The sequence below is a fragment of the Lagenorhynchus albirostris genome, chromosome 8, assembly GCF_949774975.1.
Source record: "Lagenorhynchus albirostris chromosome 8, mLagAlb1.1, whole genome shotgun sequence".
Taxonomy (NCBI): Eukaryota; Metazoa; Chordata; class Mammalia; order Artiodactyla; family Delphinidae; genus Lagenorhynchus; species Lagenorhynchus albirostris.
The window spans coordinates 28,871,280-28,888,130 of NC_083102.1; the positions used below are offsets into that span (position 1 = coordinate 28,871,280).

General features: G+C 38.3%; 1 protein-coding gene and 1 long non-coding RNA gene across 5 annotated transcripts in view; one reads left to right on the forward strand and one right to left on the reverse strand.

Moving 5' to 3' along the window:
- The window catches only part of CPED1 (cadherin like and PC-esterase domain containing 1), a 301,570-nt gene that overhangs the window by 70,797 nt on the left and 213,922 nt on the right, over positions 1–16,851 (reverse strand). The window lies entirely within an intron of this gene.
- Positions 5,216–10,973, forward strand: LOC132524161 (uncharacterized). Of its 2 annotated transcripts, XR_009541806.1 has the most exons (5): positions 5,216–5,365; positions 6,009–6,121; positions 7,731–7,819; positions 8,616–8,712; positions 10,438–10,973. It is a non-coding gene; the product is annotated as an uncharacterized LOC132524161 (long non-coding RNA). The 2 variants fall into 2 exon arrangements; XR_009541805.1 differs by lacking the exon at positions 7,731–7,819.

A 16,851-nucleotide genomic window follows, 5' to 3' on the forward strand; every position in this document is an offset into this window, starting at 1 on the left:
CACTCTCAAACTCATTCTATGAGGTCACCATCACCCTGATACCAAAATCAAAGAGAGTACGAAAAAGAAAATTACAGACCAATATCACTGATGAATATAGATGCAAAACTCCTCAACAAAATACTAACAAACAGAATCCAACAACACATTAAAAGGATCATACACCATGATCAAGTGGGATTTATCCCAGGGATGAAAGGATTCTTCAATATACGCAAACCAAGCAATGTGATACACCATATTAACAAATTGTAGAATAAAAACCATATGATCATCTCAATAGATGCAGAAAAAGCTTTTGACAAAATTCAACACCGATTTATGATAAAAACTCTCCAGAAAGTGGACATAGAGGGAATCTACCTGAACATAATAAAGGCCATATATGACAAACCCACAGCCAACATCATTCTCAATGGTGAAAAACTGAAAGCATTTCCTCTAAGATCAGGAACAAGACAAGGTTGCCCAGTCTCACCACTATTATTCACCATAGTTTTAGAAGTTTTAGCCACAGCAATCAGAGAAGAAAAAGAGATAAAAGGAATCCAAATCAGAAACGAAGAAGTAAAGCTGTCACTGTTTGCAGATGACATGACACTATGCACAGAGGATCCTAAAGATGCCACCAGGAAACTATTAGAGCTCATCAATGAATTTGGTAAAGTTGCAGGATACAAAATTAATGCACAGAAATCTCTGGCATTCCTAGACACTAACAATGAAAGATCAGAAAGAGAAATTAAGAAAACAATCCCATTTACCACTGCAACAAAAAGAATAAAATACCTAGGAATAAACCTACCTAGGGAGACAAAAGACCTGTATGCAGAAAACTATAAGACACTGATGAAAGAAATTGAAGATGATACCAACAAATGGAGAGATATACCATGTTCTTGGATTGGAAGAATCAACATTGTGAAAATGACTATATTACCCAAAGCAATCTACAGACAATGCAATCCCTATCAAATTAACAATGGCACTTTTTACAGAACTACAACAACAAATCTTAAAATTTGTATGGAGACACAAAAGACCCCGAATAGCCAAAGCAGCGTTGAGGGAAAAAAATGGAGATGGAGGAATCAGACGTCCTGACTTCAGACTATACTACAAAGCTACAATAATCAAGACAATATGGTACTGGCACAAAAACAGAAATATAGATCAGTGGAACAGGATCGAAAGCCCAGAGATAAACCCACGTACCTATGGTCAACTAATCTATGATAAAGGAGGCAGTGATATACAGTGGAGAAAAGACAGCCTCTTCAATAAGTGGTACAGGGAAAACTGGACAGCTACATGTAAAAGAATGAAATTATAACACTCCTTAACACCATACACAAAAATAAACTCAAAATGGATTAGAGACCTAAATGTAAGACTGGACACTATAAAACTCTTAGAGGGAAACATAGGAAGAACACTCTTTGACATAAATCACAGGAAGATCTTTTTGATCCACCTCCTAGAGTAATGGAAATAAAAACAAAAATAAACAAATGGAACCTAATGAAACTTAAAATCTTTTGCAAAGCAAAGGAAACTACAAAAAAGACAAAAAGACAGCCCTCAGAATGGGAGAAAATATTTGCAAATGAATCAACAGACAAAGGATTAATCTCCAAAATATATAAACAGCTAATGCAGCTCAATATCAAAAAAACAAACAACCCAATCTAAAAATTGGCAGAAGACCTAAATAGACATTTCTCCAAAGAAGGCATACAGATGGCCAAGAAACACATGAAAAGCTGCTCAACATCACTAATTATTAGAGAAATGCAAATCAAAACTACAATGAGGTATCACCTCACACCAGTTAGAATGGGCATCATCAGAAAATCTACAAACAACAAATGCTGGAGAGGGTGTGGAGAAAAGGGAATCCTCTTGCACTGTTGGTGGGAATGTAAATTGATACAGCCACTATGGAGAACAGTATGGAGGTTCCTTAAAAAACTAAAAATAGAATTACCATATGACCCAGCAATCCCACTACTGGGCATATACCCAGAGAAATCCATAATCAAAAAGACACATGCACCCCAATGTTTATTACAGCACTATTTACAATAGCCAGGTCATGGAAGCAACCTAAATGCCCATCAACAGATGAATGGAATGGATAAAGAAGATGTGGTACATATATACAATGGAATATTACTCAGCCATACAAAGGAACGAAATTGGGTCATTTGCAGAGACGTGGGTGGATCTAGAGACTGTCATACAGAGTGAAGTAAGTCAGAAAGAGAAAAACAAACATTGTATATTAACACGTATATGTGGAACCTAGAAAAATGGTACAGATGAACCAGTTTGCAGGGCAGAAATAGAGACTCAGATGTAGAGAAGAAACATATGGATACCAAGGGGGGAAAGTGGTGGAGGGCTGCGGGTGGTGGTGGGATGAATTGGCAGATTGGGGTTGACATATACACACTAATATGTGTAAAATGGATAACTAATAAGAACCTTCTGTATAAAATAAATAAAATAAAATTTAAAAAAGATATAAGGGTGCAAGTATATAAAGATCTCTATGCAAAAGGATGAGCAATATTCATGATAGCAAAGCATAAGAAACCATTTGAATGTCTGTCAATAAAGTACTAAGTAAGTCAATACAGTACATTCACGTAATAAAATATGCAGCCATTAAAAAATGGAGGTAATTTTATATCACTGATCTGAAAAGATGTACATACATATTTAAGTTGGATGAAAAAGAAAGTTTCAGACAACTACTTTAGCACACTTCTTTTTTATTTAAAAAATACATACATATGCAGAAGTGTATATAGATATGTCAGTTATCAATGTGGTCAAAATCTGGAAGGATATTCTCCCAACTGTTAATAGTATTTACTATCAGAGTATAAGTGTGGGTGGTCAGATGAGTGGAGAGCAAATTTTCACCTGAGGTTTAACTTTTTTTTTAAACTTTTTCAAAAAAAATTAGTGGGATTATGAGTAAATTTTTCTTTTGATTTGTAGTAGTATTTCAACCAATAAAAAGAAAAAAGAATAAAGCAAATTGGTATATATGGATCTAGAAAGTTATCCATAATATTGCAAGGGAAAACATAAGTTACAAACAAAAGTTTATGTCTCATTTTTTGCTAAATATGTATAATAGTTAAAAGGCTAGATGTATTTATACCAAACCATGATGTTTGGGGCAGGGTTAGAAAAAGCATTCATAATTTGTTATATACATTTCATAACGTTTGAAATAAAAGCAATAAAAAATAGTAAAACAAATAACCATTAACAAAAGGTCATCATGGTTTGTTTTATACCCTAGATATGTTCTTTAAAAGTTCTGTGCAAATTAAATTTCATTAAGGAAAATTATATTTTAATTAGATCAGTAGAGTTTTCAATTATGCAAAATATCCTTCTGTAAAGCGAATATACCTTTTTTGTGATATTAATATTCACGACTCCCAGCTGCCCCTTTTGGCCTATTTAAGGCTTGTCCTTTGGAGAAATAGAAGTCAGGGGTTCTTAATTATCTGTTTAAAAGCTGTCAGAGAAAAATGTTATTATTTTGCTTTTATTAGCCCTCTCAGGGAAAGCTCCACGCCCCACTTTTATGCATTCAGTCCCTCTTTTTTCTTTTGAGGGAGGGGATCTGTCCTTTTTCTTTGAGGGAGGGGATCTGTTTTAGCATTGATGTAGCTTCCATTTCAACATGGAAGAAGGAAGGTTACTGCTGCCTGTACTCACATACAGGGAGCAGATGACTGAATTTGTCCCAGTTAAAAAATCCTGAGCCAGTAGCTGTCCAGCAGCTTCCCCGTCAGAGGGATGAGCTTTTCTTTCTCATAGGCATGAAGCTGATGCCCACATTTGGTCCAAAGTCAGCTTTTATCAGCCTGTTTAAGTTAACAAACTAAATGGTTAGGTAACTTTCAGCTTTCTACTTGCTAACTACCCGTGTTCCAAGGTGTGTTTTATCAATAGTTTCTGAATATTTAAAATACATTGAAACTGAATAGGTCACAGCGCCTTAAGCCTTCAAAGACAGCAAAGTCATAGCTCGAACCCAGGAATCACTACAGGTGAATGCTTTTGAGAGAGTCAAGATAAATAAGCAAAACGAACGATTTAAATTTTATTTCTTTATATAAAATCATATATAACTCCATTCTCTAGTTTGGGGCTACTAAAAAAGAAAATTAGCTCAGTGTTAACTGGAGCTCGGTTTTCAGAAAATAAAAATAAAAAACAAAATACCAGAAACCTCTGAAGATGTGAAGGAAAGATTATATCCAAATATAATTCATAATAATATGGATTATATCCATTTTATATCCTGAAAATAGACTTTCTTAAATATCAATGGAAGAGTGTCCAGAAAATCTTTTCCTACAGTGTGAAAAGTGAATCAAGAATTCAGAATTACTTACAGGATGAAAAATAAAAGAGGGGGTGAAATAATTAACTTACTCCAAATGGAAGTGTTGCTTCATTGACAGGTAAGTGGGATTTATAAAATCCCAAATTATAAAAATTTATATGATTTCTCTATTTCTAATTTATACAGGGCAATGTTTCTAATGGTCTCATAAAACATGGGAAGACTTTTTGTGTTTGACAACATAAGTTTTTTAAAAGTCCTCAAATAAAAGGAAAAATTATAGTAATTATTATACCTGTTAGTACAGTCACGTCGTTTTCTCAGTATTTAAAATTCACTGGAAATCTTCATCCACAAAATAAACCTTACTTTCCAGAGTGGAAATGATTTCAGCCTTTGCTGAATCAATAATGAAAAGGAACTGCATTTCAGAAAAGAAAACCAATGTTTTATGAAGGTAGCCTGCAGCCCCCATTTGAATCATCAAGATTAGGCAATGACCCTTTTTTGGTTATATTTACCTGACCATTTTCTGCAAGAAAGGAGCATTGATAGCTATATAAAGCTCCGACACATGTTGCACAGAAAGGACTATATAATCTGCTATTATTTCTGCCTGTAAATGACTACATGTCTCGCACTAGCCTGCGGCTGAATGGGCTGCCAGGAAACCTGACCTGCATCATGGGCTTAATGAAGCTGTAACTTTCTGTTTATAATTCTTTCCACTTTTAACTAGTATTGTATCCGGGGGAAATGAGATAATGTGCCTCTCCTTTTTAGATCATCTGGGCTACTGACCAGTCCTCTGAGAAGGCACAAGCAGCACAACCTGGACACCACCTGGGGCACTGTGACCTGCTCTGCCCATCGCTCTGGAGGACCAACCAGAACCCCCAGGTCGGGCACCTGGGGGTCGTCAGGAACAGGAGCAGGGTCTGAGATCTGGCTCTCTGTAGACATGTGCTGATGGGCAGACTTTGGAAGGTATCTGTATAGAATTTCCTTCTGCCTTTTCCCAGATGAAACTGAACAGGGCTGGGCTCCTCCAACACTTTTACTTGAAGTTTTCCTTCAGTGTCTCCGGCCTTTTTCCAATACTTTTTCTAATTCAGGGGTTTCTACTTTGTAAACCTGATATAGATTTTTACGTTTCTGATCTGCTGAGTTTCTAGGTCACCGTGGCAAAAAAGCAAAGGATACTATTATTTTTGTAACTCAACTGTAAATGAACTTTAGTTTGTCTTTTAAGCCCGTTTCTACCTCATTTTGGAACAAACGGTTTGAAGCTGAGACATCATTAAGTAGGTGAAAGCAATTTTTAGAGTAGGCATTTACTTCCCTGTGAGTGTCCTGGAATGTGCGGTGTTGAGGAAATAGAGACTGTGGTGAATCTCTCCTTTCTGAGCCCCTCTGTGCCTCCCCTCCTTGAGAGTGGAGAACGGGGCCGGGACGAGAGCAGATGCAAATGGGGGAGCTCTGGTGGAGAGGGGGATGTCTTGGCTTTTCTGACTATGTAGTGACAGCTCCAAGACCTGGGAACAGTGCTTCCCCGTATCCCCAGCTAGCAAGCAGCTTCCCACCTTTTCTTGCTGTCTTATGTTTCTCTTCTATTCTTTCTTCTAATCAGCCGTCCTTGGACATCCAGATTTGACCTCTGGGATAGCATTGAATGGTCTATTGGAAGAGTGGAAGCCATGTTGCAGGGGCTCAGCTGTTGACAGAGGAGGACGTGGAAAGATGGTATGATGGTCCCAGGAGTCACAGGGATAGAGAAACTATTATTTTTATATATGGAGGTGACTTGTATGTTTGCTGACAGAGAGGAAGAAGGTAGTAGAAAGGATGAGTCTGAAGAATAATGAATTGATGGAGCAAGGCTTCCAGGAGACAGGAGGTGGTGAGGTCTGAGGGCAGTGCAGAGGTTAGCCTTTGAGAGCGGAGGACTCTGTGAAGGTATAGAAGAATTTGGAGACATTGTGGGTTCATACCAGCTGACTTTGATCTTGTTAATGATCTGTTGAGACTTAGGGCATAGGGATGAAAGCTTGAGAAGAGTGGAAAAGATTTGGAATGGATGGATCATGTCCTCTGGTGGTGGGCCAGGTGTGTCATCTTTATTTATGATGGGCTGCAGTCAGTGTGTCTTAAAATAGGAGCAACTGGTTTCAGAGATTAACAAAAGCCTAAGCCCAAAGGAGGAAAAAACTCTAGAAAAAAACGTAATCAACATATTTTGCATTAAACATGTTCTGAAAACTTATTAAGTACAAAAGCCTTTCTGGAGGTGCTTTGGAAAATGTATCAGAAGACCTGGGTTATAGCACCAACTCAGCTACTTAATAGCTTTGCTGGCTTTGGCAAAATCATTAATTATTTCCAAATAAGGTTGTCCATTTGCAAATGGGTATCCATTGATACACTCAATAAATATTTATTGATAGCCTACTACATGCCAGGAGCTCTGTTAGGGATTGCAGGCACAATAGTAAACGAGATTCACTCTGTTCTCAAGTTTCCATCAGTGCGGTGGCTCCCAACCTTGCCTCCTTTACCAGGAGGGTCAAATGAGTTAATATATCAGAATGTGTTTTGATAATTCTGGAGCCCAACTAGAGAAAAATAAATGGATAGGAAAGTAATTTTTTTCTTGAAACAATTGTCCTGTTTGATCACCATCATAACAATGATGACAGTTTCTGGATAGAAGACTCTGCCTCCAAACGATGCCCTATGGCTCTCGCCGGCTTAGAATTCTTTCCTTCGCAGCTTCCCAGCCAGGCATGGCAGCCACTGTCTCTCACCGGGAAGTTGGGAGCATGGCTTTACGCTGCGCTCATGGCAGCCTCACCAGTTCCTTGTGTCTCCAGTGACTGGTTGCCCTGTGTCTGTGGCTGGCTCCTCTGAAGACACCAGTGCTAATTCCAGCAGAGGCACAACACAGAGCCATGCTAGCAGCCAAGTGTAAACCAGAAGAGTCCTTTGATCTCTAGCCTGGTGCATTCTTTGAATGGTCAAAACTTTGGAAGGTCAAGCTCAAAGAGCACGTCTGGTGATCGGAAGCCAGGTCAAAGGTAATGCTCTGCAGAGGATTTCTGGGAGTAGAATTAAGGAAACTGCCTTTTCTTTTTGATGTCTAAGTCTAGAATGGAAAAAAATATTCCCTGAAATGCGTCCAGGAGCTCTGGGAAGAGTCCATCATTACATTTATGGCCAGTTTTCATTTTTTTACACTACATCCAACGTTCTTTAGCATACCCCATCTTGCTTCACAGTTTCCTTTTCTCTAACATTCAAATATTGTTGTCAGTGGTGGAAGGCAGTGGGAATCTTTCTCTTCTTTTGTGTTCAGGCTAAGAAGGAAGTCTGTTTCAAAACCCAGGATTTTTCAAACAAGAAAAAAAGAAAAGATACAGGCTGCAGATTAAATGAAGAGCAAAGGTAGGGAGAAAGATGAAATGGAGATTGCTTTACTTTCTGCTTTCTGTCTTCTTCTGTGAAGGACCGTGTCTTGAAAGTGGATTCAGAAATTAGATTCCTAGAGAGTTTACCAGATAGGGGCAGGGGGCCAATCATTCCATATCTAGATGTGAGCAAAGCAGCAAAAACTGTGAAGAAGGCAATTTCCTGGACATTCATCTCTAAATAATTGATTTCAGTAAATCATGTGGTTCTTGGGGTAGAAAAGTGTATTTTCCAGAGTTTCTTCCTCAAGTTCTGCTTCTTGATCTTACCGTCTGACACGTACCTTCTTCTGCCATTTGTCTCAGATCTCATTTTCTCAAAAACCTAAAGATCTATCTGGTAAAGGCAGAAACTCCCATACGTGTTACAGTGAAGGCGGGTTTTTGTTGAATTTTGGTGTGTGATTCCCTGCCTAGCCTGGTCTGCCCTTCTGTCCACTGCTTTCCTTGCCCTCTCATTCTCTGATTTACCCGGAATGTGAATATTCTCCTGTGAAAGACCCTGACCGTGAAGGCCTGTGATGAGCTGAGCGGCACTTCCCAAGGACGATACGTGTCTCTCATGGTTATTTCCCCACTAACCTCAAGTTGGTGGTGTGATGTGTCTCTCTTCTCGGGCTTATAAAGTTCATTTCTCTTTAAGTGTTCTATTCTGCCTTGGTCTCTATTGAATTTTCTATTTAATTCAATCTCACAAATACTTACTGATAAGTGTGCCTGGTCCAGTGTGGGATCAAGATGTGAATAAGACTCTACCTCCTTTTTCTTGCAAGGAACTTAAAAACGTTTGCAGGAGACCGCCAAGTGAAAAATGAAACACATGCTCTAACAGAGATGCTGCTGGACACACTGGAGAAGAATGAACTGCAGGTACACCCACATCCCCATGAAGGCTTCCCAGGACCTCTCCATTTTGCCTCTTTCTGATTTCCAAATTCTTACATCACTTATTTTGGGCTTAAATCAGCATTTTCCACGGTATGTTCCCTGTAACACTAGACCCAAGAGATGTTCTGTGTAAAAACAATTTCATCATCAGTTAAGAATAGGAACTATTGTATATACATTCTCTTCTCAGAAATCTATACTGTACATCAGTATATCTGAGCCTTTTACCTACAGAGAAGCAGAAGAAAATTTGTTTAACCCAGAATATTCTGATCCTATATAATCACACATCACTTTCTGCAAAACACCTAAGAGGAAAAGCCATGTTTCTCAGACCACACTTCTGGAAAATTACCCTAATTGATTCACTAAATGATAAATACGAAAATCCCATTTGTTTGCAGGATTTATATTTTTACCCCCATGTACAAAGATTTTATTCTTCTCACCTTTCATGCCAAATGGATTTTTAGGTGTGTAGAATTGTGCTGTCCAGGAGCTACATGTAGCTTGTCTCAGTTTGAGATGCATTGTAAGTGTAAAATACACAGCAGGTTTGGAAACCAATATGAAAAAAAGGATGTAAGATATCTCATTAATAATTTTATACTGATTATATATTGAAAAAATTTGGGTATATTTCGTTTAAAAACATTATTAAAATGAACTTTGCCTTTTTAAATCTCACTAAAAAATTATGGTTAAAAAAGGACAAAGTAACAATTGGTCAACATATTTACTGTCAGCAAAAAATAAACAACAACATATAATGGAAAAATATTATAAGATAAATCAAGTAACATTTCAATTATTTTGCTGACATGATGAGAACACATAATTTCCCTTTCCTTTAAATTAAAAGGTTAGAAAAATTAACTTTGTTTCTTTCTTCTTACTTTTTTAAATGTGGCTACCAGAAAAATTTAAATTATTTATGTGGCTAACATTATCTTTCCACCAGATGGTACTGGCCTAGAAAATAGGAAATGTGTTCTTCCCATATTTTGTATTTTCTTGTAGCACACTGAAAGATGTTTTACCCAGTGAAGCTATTGAAAACATACTTGTTGGCTGAATTAATTTGGTTGGCAAAGTTAGGAGAGCCAGTGAATTGAATTGTATTCTCCAAGGTGTTCAAACTCTGACTCATTATTATACCCCCTGTGTGTACTGTTCCTGTCGTCCATTCCCTACTTCAGCCTATGAAACTCAGAGGACAAGGTCCAGTAGTGCTGAGCTGATACCATCTGAGACCCCTTGTTAGACTCTTCCTAGCTCTGCAGTCAGAATGCTAATGTGCACATGAAATTCCTACATCAGCTCAACCATTCCAATGGCATTTCAGTAAATTTCAATAGATTTTAAGCATTTACAGGCTGTAGCTATTCCTGGGCATTGAATTTGTATTTATTGAATAGATGGCCATTGTTTCTCATAACCTCTCTACTCTACTCCTTGGAGGGTAGGGGAAAAAAACAGGGATTAAAGTCTCCACTACTACCACACTTGCTTCAGGGAAACTTCACAGATGTGTACTAAACACTGAAGGTCCATATAGTAAAGCTAGGAAATAACTGATTTGGGCTGTGTTTTCAGTTACTGATGGAAATGATATGATAAAATCACACACTTGGATAAGTCACCCCACGTCTGTAACACAATTATGCCCGCCCGTGAGTGGTATCTTGTAACCATCTGTATCTATAGCCAGGTGGAGGGGTTTGAGGTGGCTGTATTTCACCTGAACCTACAGAGTAGCCTCTGGCCCAGAGAATTCCAGAGCGTGGTGAGAAGGCAGCCTGATGGCAGCTGATCTGAAAGTTGCCTCGAGAAGAAAACAGCAGGATCGGGCAGTGTTCTCCAAGGCATGAGTCAGGGAACAACGCCATGGAAAACAAACTGCAGATGCTTTCAGACAAAAGTGTGTCCGCTCCACTCACGCTCACCATCCGAGGAGAATTATAATGAAAATGGATCTGATACACTACTCATCTTTCACGCAGAAGCGTAGCGTGTACACAAGAAACCATACTGATTGTAACTATCAAAGATGAGCTTGCATATAAGAAACAGAAAGGCATCAAGAAAGATGTCTGCCCATGACATTCAGGACTTTGCATGTGAACAGTAAGGGTTCTCATTTTGTCAGGCCGGTCCTACAGGCTCTTCTGAGACTTTCTAGTTTATGGACGCCAAGATGGAGGGGAATGGGGGTGCCTTTCTTCTTAAATAATAAAATATTCTGCTGGAACTAGCTTGTCTTCTGCATAATAACTACCATCCCCAGATGCTATCTTTTAACTCTTTTATAGTAAACAAGTTGTATCAGTGTTTCTGCATCGTAATTCAACCCACTACATTTTGTTACTAGACAAACTGTGAAACACATTTCTGGACACATCTCCCCAATATTAAAAAAAAAAGTCAATGATTCTCCATCGGCATTAAACGAAGGCCATATTCCCTGGCCTGGCCTTTAGGGTTTTTATAATTTGGCCCAAGCTACTACTCCACCTTTACCCCCATAATCGGCTTTGTATACTCTACACACTAGGCAATTTGGGCAGCTTGCTCCTCTACTCCTGTGGCCTGGCAGGCCCAGCCGCCAACTCTGCACGTTCAGCTCACGCTCAACATCCAAGGTTCAGCCCAGTTCCACAGTTCTCTCAAGAGCTGGGACTTCCCATTCTCTGGGTCCCCTCAGCACTTTGCTAAGCATTCTTCTATTCCTTCTCCTACACACACACACACACACACACACACACACACACACTCACACACACACACACACTCACACACACACACTCACACACACACACACACACACTCTCAAGTGGAATGAGTTAATATTTCTGCCTGAATTAAATTCCAGCTCTGCCAATTACTAGCTGTGTGACCTTGCCCATTACTTAACCTCTCTGTGTCTCACTCTCCTCAAATGCAAAACTCAGCATAATAATAGCACCTACCTCATAGTGTTGCTGTGAGGAATAAATGAATTTCCATAAAGTGCTTAGAACAGTGCTTGATATATAATACGCCTTTTGTAAGTGATTTGCTGTTAGTAGCAGTAATCATAATAACGGAATTAGTGGTATCATTATTAGTTTTGTACCCCTGACAGCACTTCACGTGAACTTGCACATTTTATGTGATCATATAAACATTTATAGAATAAAGGAATAAGTAAATAAGCACAAAACAAGAAATTTTAAAGTGAGAATCAATGTACTAATTTGCTATTATTTAAAAAAGCTGATCTAGGAATTTTCTCTTAACAGTGTCAGGACTTACTAGATACTCTTTAGGAAAAACTTGTAATTTTTTAAAAAGGAAGAACTAAAATAAAACAAAGGTCTGCTGCCGGCAACTTGTAGATGAACTACATTTTTTTTCATTGTGCAATGCATTGTTATTTTATTAGCATCTTATTTAGACGGCTGTTACACTGCGATACTTAAAATTTTTAAAAAAATTTTTATACAGTTTTTAAAGGTTACACTTCATTTACAGTCATTACAAATTATTGGCTACATTCCCCGTGTTGTACAACACATCCTTGTAGCCTATCGTATACCCAGTAGTTTGTACCTCCCACTTCCCCACCCTGTGTTGCCCCTCACCCCTCCCCTCCCTGGTAACCACTAGTTTGGATGAACTACTTTTTGAAAATGCATATTGTAGCGTGCAAGTCTGGAGAAGCAAACATTTATTTTATTTTATACTTGATGTCCTTCAACTGCGATAAACTTACATAAAATGAAAACTGAGTTCAGTTAAGGCTGAATGACGACTGAACTGAGCTGTTTAAGTTTCCAGATGAATTGTATGTCCATTACCTCATTAAAGCTTCCCTACTCTAATGAGCTAGACTTGTGGAAAAAAGGTTTAAAAATAAAACTGAAAAAAAAAATGAAGTGTGATCTGAAATGTGACCGCGTCTAGTCTTCCCCATCAGCGTACGGTAGCTCAGGGCCTGAAGAATCACTCTCTGGCCTTTGAAAATCAGTGTTTTATGCAGGAAAGCTGCCACCTTTCAGTTACAGTATTTTCCCCTGCTGTCTTGTAACAATGTCCTGCACTAAATTTAACATGTCCCCAGACTCCTATTTAATTCTCACAGCTGGGAGACAGGACAAGCGCAGCCAAATCTATTTTCCTAGAGTACCTACAAATCAGCCCTTTAATAATTTATTTTCTCCTCTGTAACGGTCTCTAACTAAACGCTAAGAGATTTTGCCACAGAGTTGCTGCTTTAATCAGAGAAGAGAATTTTATGGGTGTATTCATCGTGCACTTTCTCAAAAGCTACTGATTAAGCATTTGCCTTATTGTTGCAAGCAGTCAGAAGGTACACTGGAGGCTGCTGGCTTACTGAGCGTCAGTCTGCAGGGAGCTGTCACACGAGGCCTGCAACAGACTGCATACAGTTAGTGCCAAATGAGCGGACTGAAGTTTCAATTCTCTCCAGCTCTTAGCAACAGATTGCTCACAGCAATCTTCTCCCCACCATCTTATTCACCAGGACTATTCCAGCAGGCGATAGCAAAACTCCTCCTCGCTCCCCACGTCCCAAAGCAGCTAAATTATGTTGAAAACTGAATGACATGCTTGGCAAAGGAATGTATTCCACCACGAGACAGCGCTTACAACAAAGTTTACTTTGGCCTACTCAACCAGCAGACCCACTGAACACCATCTCCCCCTGCCTTCTAGGAAAGCGGCAAGAGTCGCTTCACGTGTTACATTCACGGCACAAAAGCAACTACCAAACAACACAACAAGGCTTCCTGTACTCCAGAAAAACTCCTGCTTCTCCACAGTCAATTTATAGCACGTTCATGAGAACACATATTCAGACCAACACCGACCAAGCCTGAGGTTTTGTTAGAAGTCATGACACCAGGAATAGGCAGTGAGTAGTGTTTTTGCAAGAAAAATAATCTTACATTTATTTGATTGTTTTATGATGAAGATAAACATTTTCTTCAAAATTCATAGCTGTCTGGATGTCCCTTAAGTTTCTTAGACACATATGCAAAATTCTGTCTCCCTTTCCGTGGTCATTACCAGGTGGAGATGAGCTGAAATATTCTTGAGGTAAATTTAGTTATGATTGATCCATGACTTGCCCAAACTTTTCTACATATGGGTCCAGAGCAAACATTTAAAGCAGTTTTTCATATTCTCAGACTAGCATAAGTGTGTTAGATGTACTTCTCTGTTAACCTAAAATGATTAGATTCTTAAAAACATTAAATCCTTACTTGAATTATCAACGTTAGTTATGCTGACGTACTTTCAATCACTTGACAAATGAGCAGTTCTTTGTTTTAATAAGGGCTAGCGTATAGTGAAAGGTGCTCCCCAGCATCCCCCCAAAAAATGAGATTAAATTATGGAAGAAAAAAAGGAAAAACTATTTTTTAACTTTTGTGTCTTCATAATCAGGTTGTTAATTCTACACAAGGATTTCCAGGGTTAATGGTGTAGATATCTGTGTAGATATTTTATCATGTCTACTAAATGGGTCTGAGGTCTTATGTGTTTATATTTGTATCTCCTAATTTTGAATGAATATTAATAGATTGATCAATAAAAACAAAAGACTTTGGTATGGTGGTTTGTATATTGTAGTATACTAAGAAAGAAAAACAGCATTTCTAGAAAAACTAATAAAAAGGATCATTTTAGTTCTTCTATAATAGAACTTATAAAATTGAAAACTCCTTTTCCATTATGAGACATTAGAAACATTAGAGACATTAGAAAGCCTCAAAACACAAACGAATTCATATTCCTTTCTGTTCTTCATATTATTTTCTAATAAGCAATGAGACATACTGAGTTGAAAAGCTTGACAGATTTAACGGGAAAAAGACCCCAAACCATGTTCAGCTGGTAATTGGAATGATCATCAGTCACCGTTTTGCTGTGTGGAGACAAAACATGCTCTGCTTCAGTGGCCTGGAAAGCTGGTAAAATGAATTTATAGTTTGGTCTGTGATGATTAGTTATTTTTAATCAGTATTATTCAGGTAGTGCCATGAACATTTGTTACTGCTATCATTTAAAAATATATTATAGTCAGTGCTTGCTCATCCATAGTAATAGAGGACAAGCCTGCATAGATAACTGAAGTCCACAGACACTAATTTCTAACTCTTATTTTATTATACATATATATATATCAGGCATTTATTACTCGTATCCCAGTTTTGCAGGTTAATTAGAAATAGTGAAAATTTGGCATAAATCAGAACCAGGATTAAATCTTAACTCTACTACTAACCCTGGGCAAGTTATTGCCCTTTTAAAACCTTAAGGTCCTCATCTGTAGTTGACAACACATATGTAGTGGGGTTTTGTGAGGTAACGTATATAAAGGTACCTAATATAAAGGTACCTAATGAAGCAGAACGCACAGTAGGTGGTCAGGAAATGCCAGGTCCCCCAATTCCCCCTGCCTTGCCTCTGCTCTAAGTCTCCTATCTTTCATTTGCTTATAGCCTACCCTTTAGATTCCTGAAGCACATCACGACATGGCTGAAATTTTCAGATGATCCAGGAGAAGGTGAAGAAATTAGAGAAGAAATTGAATTAATGTGATTTTGATTTTATTAGTTGAAATGGCCCAGTAGAAACTTCCACACTAAAGAAAGAAAAGCTTTAACGTCCACCAAACAAGCCTTAAAGGTATAAGGGTACTATCGATGGTTTATTTTTTCTACGAAAGTAACCCAGATTGTTCACATTTTCCACCATTTAGCTTGGTATCTTCAATACAACGTTGGCCGGACTAACTGCTCTCACGTTTCACTTCTGGTTCTTTCTCTTTTAATTTTTTTTATCGAACATTTGTTCATATGCATTGTAAAAACAAATAGAAATTAACCATAGTGATGGCTAAAACATAAACCACAAATTTGACTGAATCAGAGGAGGTCGTTTTGGGTAACCCAAAATTCCATGTCTCAGTGTATTTCAGTCCCTGTGTCAACTTATTAAATGATAAATGAAAGAGATCAGATGGACAGAATAAAAATTAATCCATTTTAAGAGTTCTATATGCTCTTCCAGATCCAAAAGGAAATGCGATCTACGTTTTGAAAGCAGTAATGTCTTAGAATGATTTTACTTGATGAAGTTCCCAGAAAATACATGGTTGAGCCTGGCGACAAATTGTCAGAAAGGCAGGGGGAAGTGCTCTGCTTCTCCTCAACTGAAAACAGCAAAATCTTATCTATTTTGCCTATTCTTTACGGTTTTTTTTTGTGGTACGCGGGCCTCTCACTGTCGTGGCCTCTCTTGTTGCGGAGCACAGGCTCCAGACGCGCAGGCCCAGTGGCCATGGCTCACGGGCCTAGCTGCTCCGCGGCATGTGGGATCTTCCTGCACCGGGGCACAACGAACCCCTGTCCCCTGAATCGGCAGGCGGACTCTCAACCACTGAGCCACCAGGGAAGCCCCTATTCTTTAGTTTTGATATAAATATCTCTCTTTGTCACCAGGGATGAACATTTATTGATTTATTTTAAAGCATGTGTTTTGCATTCAGACCCAGACATGAAGAAAAGGTAATTTTTTTTTCTGAAAATTTCTTTATCCTTTCATCCTTCTTGTACTTCTCCTGACTCCTAATAAGTATTAGTCATTCAAATTTGAGCACAATGTATCAAGCATTTGATGCACAATATTAAGCTATGTGATGAGTACCAAGAGTAAGGTAAGGTTAGCCCTTGTACTCAAGGATGCTATTACTTGATTTCAGAGAGTATAGGCACAAAGCAGCACATAAACTAATGATGTCATCCATCATACTACCATCCAATCATCAACATCAATTGTTGTTCAATTGAATTCAGACTAGAACAACATATTTCCCTGCTGTAGGAGAGGATGGGGGAAAATGGTGAAAAAAATAAGATGACACAAAAAAGTGCCAAAGATATTTAGGAAGTCGCCAATAGACGTGGCAGTTAACAGCTGCAAATTCAAATATAATGTTGAAGCTTAAACTGAGTTTCCCCTTTCCAGTTTCATTCTTCTCTGCTTTGGCTCTCTGATTTTCTCATACACTAGAAATAGGATTGCTATAGAAGGTATCTGCAAGTATGTAAA